This window comes from Dipodomys merriami, unplaced genomic scaffold, assembly GCF_024711535.1.
Source record: "Dipodomys merriami isolate MVZ:Mamm:240054 unplaced genomic scaffold, mDipMer1.0.p SCAF_9, whole genome shotgun sequence".
Taxonomy (NCBI): Eukaryota; Metazoa; Chordata; class Mammalia; order Rodentia; family Heteromyidae; genus Dipodomys; species Dipodomys merriami.
Genome location: NW_027206512.1, coordinates 20,055,441 through 20,063,606, shown reverse-complemented (window position 1 = coordinate 20,063,606; position 8,166 = coordinate 20,055,441). Strand labels below are relative to the sequence as shown.

Below are 8,166 nucleotides of genomic sequence, written 5' to 3'. Positions count from 1 at the left end.
TTTCTGTCTGGCCCCAAGCTCCATCAATAGAATCGGACTAGGCTGATTCTCCCATTGAATGTGTTCCCTGAATGATTAGAATCAGCAGTCCCCTCAACCAGGTGACTCCATGCTCCATGCTTGCCTCAGACTTGGTAAAGATTACAAACTACACCTTCAAGTTCCCAGTCCCTGAAAATGCCTTGTTAATGTCATGGCACCTTGAAATCAGGATGGTTAGGTGCTTTCAACAGTAAGACACTTCCCTTTACTGTCAGAATATTGTATTGCTCATTTCAGAAGTCCCAATTACATTTCACTTCTTCTTCCTAGAAAGAATAAGATGAATTTGTGCCAGTTTGATGTAGTGTAATAGATATTTGTTTGGTCACTTCTCAGAATTCATAACAATACTCTACCCATTGGCCCTCTTAGTCTCTGTCACTGCTTTTGGGTCTGAACCTAAAGGTTCCATAAGATAAGCTTTGTCTTTCTTTTTCTTTTTCTTTTTTGGGGGGGGGGTCCGGTCGTGGGGCCTGAACTCTGGGCTTGGGCGTTGTCCCTCAGCTCTTCAGCTCAAGGCTAGCGCTCTACCACTTGAGCCACAGTGCCACTTCCGGCTTTTTTCTTTTTGCTTATATGGTGCTGGGGAATCGAACCCAGGGCCTCAGGCATGCAAGGCAAGTGCTCTACCACTGAGCCACCTTCCCAGCCCCTTCTTTTTCTTTTTAAACAAGAAGTTTATTTAAACAACAAGACGCTTGATTTGAAGGGAAAACTATCTAGGATTTTTTTTAAGAGTAATTTACCCCTACTTAAAGACAGATTACCCTACATGTAACAGCTACGTACAAAAAAGATATAAAATTGTCCTTGGTTTTACAATGATAAATGAAAAAATTTTAAATTCTCCGATCAAAAAAGGATTTTTGTTGTTTTTTTTTTTTTTGGTTAAAACAGTGAGAGCAAAATAACTTACTGAAATATAAAGATAAAAGCGGAATGAGCATGCCATGAATGGAGAAGGGGGATATTTTCACAGAACCAGTATTTTTCCCCCATCCCATCTCCATTTGATGTCAGCCAAAATATACCATTGGCCATTTAGTTTAAAAGAAAGAAAAAGAAAAAAGAAAAGCAATATGGTTGTGCACATATACCAGTTACTTTAAGTACGATAAAGGAATGGAGAAGGGGAAAATAAAAGAATAGAGAAAACTATACTGTAGTAGTCAGTTTTCTAATTAAGAATGTATTCTTGGTCTATAAGAACAAAGTTCTGGAGCAAAGTAGCAGGTTCCCTTTTTTAGTAGATGCCTCCTGTCTGCTGCTGGAACACATCAATTGTATCTCCATCCTCCATTTCCAACTGTGCAGGTGTGTCTGCTTCATTGATTGGCTGCCCATCAAATCCGAATCTGATCTGCCTCCTTGACAAACCCTGTCATTCACAATAGACTTTCATTAGTTTACTAAGTGGTGTATGCTTCTTCATCTTTTTTTTTTTTTTTTTTTGCCAGTCATGGGGCCTGAACTCTGGGTCTGGGTGCTGTTCCTCAGCTCTTCAGCTCAAGACTAGCGCTCTACCACTTGAGCCACAGTGCCACTTCTGGCTTTTTCTGCTTATGTGGTGCTGAGGAATCGAACCCAGGGCCTCATGCATGCAAGGCAAGCACTCTACCACTGAGCCACCTTCCCAGCCCCTGCTTCTTCATCTTAAACTGCACCACAGAACCGTCCTGCCCTACCAACCTTCAAATTAATATGATCGTTGTTCTCAGTCTTGACTCCTTCGTTGGGCTTTTTGTGGGCCATCGCGAGTGAGTGCCAGATTCTCCTCAGATGCCACTTCATACAGGCAGCACCACAGCAGCTGAAGGAAGAGGACGCCCTTTATCTTCTTTTCTTTAATACCATTCTATGATTAGCTATCAAATGGTTCTATTTGCTCTGTTCTGTTTTCTATCTACCTGTGCTGCAAGACAAAGTCTATGCAAAGGTATGGTTTTTGTCTGTGTTGTTCCCGGGGCTTAAAACAGTACCTGGTTCTTCATAAATTCTTAATAAATATTTGAGGGGATAAATAAATGAGGTTATTTCATTTCTGACACGCTGAGGGACAGCAGGGTAGAATGTCTTCAAGCCAAGAGCTGGAAAAGTAGTAGTTTATAAGGACCAAGGTTAGACAAGAAGCATCATTTAGAGAAACAAGACCAAGCATGTCAAAGAGATCATCTCAATTGGAGTTTAATAGAGAGGAATCCAGAGACCTGACCCTGAGATAAACACATAAGCCTAAGATCAGAAAGGACAATGTCAGAACTGTGGTTAAAACCCTAAAGCCTAGAGACTAGATGAAAGGTCAGAGGTTGAGCAGGGAAAGGGGATGAAAATTCTGTTTCCTTCAGTAGCCTTAAAAATTGGGGCTAGGAAGGTGGCTCAGTGGTAGTGTGCTTGCCTTGCATGCATGAGGCTCTGGATTCTATCCCTCAGTACCACATAAGCAGAAAAAGCCAGAAGTGGTGCTGTGGTCAAGTGGTAGAGTGAGTGGTAGCCTTGAGTTGAAAAGTTGAGGGACAGTGCCCAGGCCCAGAGTTCAGGCCTCACCACCGACAAAAAATCAAAATAAAAATTGTTATGTTTACCTAATTCACATTGAGTAGTAGCAAGCTTTGATTGACATGAGATACTCATCAGGAAAACCTTTTTTTTTTTTTTTTTTTGGTCAATTGTGGGGCTTGAACTCTAGGCCTGGCACTGTCCTTCAGCTCTTCAGCTCAAGGCTAGAGCTCTACCACTTGAGGCACAGTACCACTTCAGGTTTTCTGGTGATTTATTGGAGATAAAAGTTTCATGGACTTTCCTTCCTGGGCTGGCTTTCAACCGCCATCCACAAATCTCAGCCTCCTGAGTAGCTAGGATTACAGGCGTGAGCTACCAGCACCCGGCTTCATCAGGGAAACTTCTAAGTGATAAGAAAATAAAAATACTGGGTAAGCTGGTCAAATGTAGCATCTAAAGCAGACACCAGTGGCTCCTCCTGCAATTCTAGATACTTAGATGGCTGAAATCTAAGGATCAAGATTCAAGGCAGGCCAGGCAGACAAATCGGAGAGACTCTTAACTCTAAGTCACCACCAAAAAGAGTCAGAAGTGGAAATGTGGCTCAAGTGGGTAGAATGCCAGCTGCAGCAAAAAACAAAACAAACAAACAAAAAACACAAAAAAACACAAACTAATCAAGAAGGTAAGGCCCTGAGTTCAAGCTTCGTTACTGACATAAAAAACAAAAAAACCCACAGGACTGGGAAGGTGGCTCAGTGGTAGAGTGCTTGCCTTGCATGCATGAGGCCCTGGGTTCAATTCCTCAGCACCACATAAGCAGAAAAAGCCAGAAGTGGCACTGTGGCTCAAGTGGTAGAGCGCTAGCCTTGAGCTGAAGAGCTGAGGGACAGCGCCCAGGCCCAGAGTTCAGGCCCCACGACCAACAAAAACAAAACAAAACAAAACAAAACAAAACAAAAAAACACCATAAATAATCCACATACCACTTTGATTTTGGCATGCTTTTTTTCAGACTATAGAACCTGACAGATTCATTAACATTGCTAGGCATAATTTGAATCTCTGCATTTTTTTCATATTTTAAAGAATGTCTTCTTATTATCTTGAAGTAGTTGTACAAGGGAGTTGCCATTTAACAAAGCAAGTTATGAATACAATGCATCTTAATCAATGCCACCTCTTTCAATATTTCCACTTCTGACTCTTTTGATCGCGGTTCAAAGCTTGAACTCGGGGCCTGGGTGTTGTCTATGAGCTTTAGTGCTTATGGCACTCTACCACTCTACCACTTGATTTTTTTTGGTAATTAATTGGCAATAAGAATCTCATGGGCTTTCCTCCTCAGGCTGGTTTTGAACCACGATCATCAGATCTCAGCTTTCTGAGTAGCTAGGATTATAGGCATGAGCCACCAGCACCCAGCTTCATCATATTTTTTACACGTTTCACTTTTTTTAGTTGTTGTATGCTGGTTATAGGGCTTGAACTCAGGACCTGGGCACTGTCCCTGAGCTCTTTTACTCAAGGCTAGCACTCTATCACTTTCAGCCACAGTACCAATTCTGATTTTCTGGTGATTAACTTGAGATAAGACTCTGGCAGACTTAACTGCCCAGGCTGGATTTAAACCATAACCTTTAGATCTCAGTCTCCTGAGTAGCTAGAATTAGAAGCATGAGCCACCAGAGCCCAGCATGTTTAACATTTTATTGTGAAACAATTATAGACTTACAGTAAAGTGGCAAAAGAAGAATTTCTATATACCCGATTCTCCAAATGTTGACATTTGCTGTTTCCCTCACCTGTCTGTTCCATTATGCTTTTTCTCCAAATCATATCTGAGTGAGCTGTCGATGCAAGAACCCTTTGTTTCTAGGCAGCGCTGTGTCCTAAAACATGACCTTATCTTAATAGGACCACAGTTTATCAAAATCTAGACAAGAATAAATTAGCATCTATTCACTACTCTATTGTAATCTGAAGATCTTACTCAAATTTTAGAGATTGTCTAATGTCTTTTGGAGCATCTGGAGACTAGGCCTGCACTTTAATCCCTGCTGTGTTCAGTCACTGGCCTGGAGAGCATGAATGACATGGTGAGTCCAAACAGCTGGAACTGTCCATCATTTCTCCCCACAGTGAGAGGGCTGAGAGGTAAATTTCCATGGCTGTCACAGGCTGCATTCTTGTGACCCAACAAGACAAGCCAAAAGAGTCCCAGAGGTCTGTCCTGAATAGTTGGACTGTTGAGCCTAGGCTGGCAGCTGTCTGACTCTCAATCTCTTCGTAGGTCAGAAATGGGAAACCCATACCCACTTCAGCCACCATAAATCAGGCCTTCTGTTGGTTGTGGCCATGACCATTTCTGATATAATCCTCTAAAAGTGGGAACACCAAATTTTATATCCATGTATGCTTGCATGTTCTTTCTTTCTGTCTCTTTCTGTCTCTCTGTCTATCTATCTGTCTCTGTCTCTGTCTCTCTGTCTCTTTCTGTCTCTCTCTGTTTCTCTCTGTTTCTCTCTCTCTCTCTCTCTCTCTCTCTCTCTCTCTCTCTCTCTCTCTCTCTCTCTCTCTCTCACACACACACACACACACACACACATTCACCTGCTTCCCCTAAGCACATTCAACATATTTTCTCACTTCAATTTATTTGGATGAATTTTAATAGGCATGGTACCTTTCTTTAGCATCTAATCTCACCAGGTCATAGAATTTTGGAGTTAAAAGAAATCTGAGAGGTGGTGATCTCATCTAACTTTTTCACACTGCATATCTTTTAAGATCCTTGTTTACATAATGAAGTGGCTGTGAAAGGTGAAAGGTGATGTCACAGCAGGTGGCGGGAACAGCTGAGCCCAAGTAGAAGGGGGTAAAGAGTCAGGCACCAGTGGCTCATGCCTATAATCCTAGCTACTCTAGAGGCTGAGATCTGAGGATTCCAGTGTGAAGGTAGCTGAGGCAGAAAAGAAGTCTGAGACTTTTATTTGCAACCACGAGAAAGCCAGGAGTAGAGCTGTGGCTTAAGTCAAAGAGCACCAGCCTTGAGTAAAAAAGACAAAGGATAGAGTCCAGGCCTAGTACCAACATGAAAAAAAAAAAAATAAGGAAAAGAAAAGAAGGCAGTAAAGCTGCTCCAGTAATCTCATCATTAAACATTTTTGCCATAATGTTCTCTATAGTCAAAATCTCTCTTTGCAGTTTTGTGGTTGTTACTGTTTGATTAAGGGCATGCATTCTACCACTGAGTTACATCCCCAGCTCCCAAATGCCTTTCTGTCTGTCTGTGTCTGTGTCTGTTTGTTTGTCTGTCTCTGTCTCTCTCTCCAGTCAATACAAAAGCAACGTTTACACTGCTAAAGTTTTGGATGTTGCTGGGTAGGTATTGTGTGGTGGAAAGAAGCCTTAATTAGTTCTACTATAAGCTCACTATTAGTTAAGTGAGAAAACTTAGGCAAAATGTTTGCATTCTGTGTGTGAGCATATGTGCATGCACGCGTGTGCGCATGCCTGATTGCTGGTCCTAGGGCTTCAATATGGGGCCTTGGAACTGTCCAAGGCTAGTACTCTACCACTTGAGCCATAGCTCTACTTCCAGCTTTTTTGGTGATTAATTGGAGATAAGAGTTTCCTGGATTTTCCTACCCAGCTGGCTTTGAATGATGATCCTCAGATCTCAGTTTCCTGAGGAGCTAGGATTACAGGTGTGAGCCCCAGGAAGCCATCTTGTTTGCGATCTTTCTTCATCTCTGATTTGAGTCTGCTGTCATAGTGACTAGTTCCTGAATATTAGCGATGTCTCACATATGTAAACACTTAGAACCTGTGAGCCAGTATTGCGGTGATGACAGTGTGAAAAGCTGAGTCTGGTACATTGGCTTCACTGTAGAAATAAACGGACTGTAAGTTACCCTGGTACTTACTGGCCTTGGAGTGTGCACTGCACGAGTTAATAAATGCTGCACTGTATCTTCCACAGAGTCTGACTGGGCGGCCAGGCTGCTTGCCTTTCCATTGTTGGCAGGAGGCTAGGCCTCTGATCTTTGTACTTTGGGGACCTTTGAACCTGAAATTGCAACGAAAGAAGGGCAGTTTATTCAAGAGGCTTTACTGTGTTGTCATGGAAATGGATTTTTCCCCCAACCTTCTGTCTACACTTGGAGTGTGCACTGCACGAGTTAATAAATGCTGCACTGTATCTTCCACAGAGTCTGACTGGGCGGCCAGGCTGCTTGCCTTTCCATTGTTGGCAGTAGGCTAGGCCTCTGATCTTTGTACTTTGGGGACCTTTGAACCTGAAATTGCAACGAAAGAAGGGCAGTTTATTCAAGAGGCTTTACTGTGTTGTCATGGAAATGGATTTTTCCCCCAACCTTCTGTCTACACCTTTCAGTATAAAGTCACTGTGCTTAGAATATTTTAACCGATGGAAAATGAGTTAATCTAAAGCACTCACTTCCTCTCTGATGGCCTCATCTTAGAACTGTCCTTGCTGCACACCGCACTGAACCATCTCCCCTACCTTCCCCTTGAACAAATGTACAGTGGATTTGAAGAGAGCCTGAGACCAAGGCCATATCTGATACTGCCACCCCTAACACAGATGCTGTTGAAACCTTGAAACTCCTCAGTCCAAATAACATTGCTCTCCCACCCCGCTGCATCACACCCTGCTTCCATCTGCCCCCCACATCACGCTTTTTGCCTAATATTTAAAGAAAGCCTAGTTGTACAGGAGGTATGCCATTTTCCCTTCAGCAGGGCTGAAGAAATCTTGGTTGCCCTTCCTAGGCTTCACTTCTGAATAAACTCTGTTGAACTCACTTTCTGCCCTTTCTTTATCCTGATACTCTCATGACTCAGTTTCCTTACATTAACAGAAACCAGCAACTCCCCTCAAAAGCATCTAAACACCTTACCAGGACTGAGGCTTTCTGGGCTGTTCATTCAATAATTTATGCAGATCCTTTCCCCGGATCTTGTGAACTGGTGGAAGTACATCTGTGAGGGATCTGTACAGAGCCCAGAAGGTCCTCAGACTATTCCTGAAAAACAAATCTAGGGTCTGAAGGAGAAGCTCTGCAGAGTATATGCATTCCAGAAACCCTGGGTTCAATCCAATAAACAAGTGTATCCTAGGACTATTCAGCAAAGAACAAATAAACTTAATCTCAGAAAAGCTGTGACATAAAAAGGCCTAGTGGTGTACATTGGAACTGATTACGTCTAAGAAAAATCACATTAGTTGGCAAGGTGGCTGGTGGATTAACTTTTTTTTCAGAGAGACTTCTCCAAAAAAGAAATAAGAATGGCCAATAGACACATGAAGAGATAAAAGAAATGCAAAATCAAGACAACATTGAGATTCTACCTAGAATGGCCATTATCAAGAAAATGAGCAATAACAGATGTTGGCAGGGATATGGCCAAAAGGGAACACTACTACACAATTGGTGGGAATGTAAACTTGGTCAGCCACTCTGGAAAGCAGTATGGAGGTTCCTCAAAAGAGTAAGCATAGAGCTTCCCTATGACCCAGCAATCCCATTCCTGGGCATTCATCCAATAGAACAAAGCCACACTAAAGCTACTAGCACAACCATGTTCATTGCAGTATTG

General features: G+C 42.5%; 1 pseudogene; it reads right to left on the bottom strand.

Annotated features, from left to right (window-relative positions):
* Positions 1–1,218: 1,218 nt before the first annotated feature.
* LOC138820981 (small ubiquitin-related modifier 2-like) lies at positions 1,219–6,587 on the bottom strand (annotated as a pseudogene).
* Positions 6,588–8,166: the final 1,579 nt, after the last annotated feature.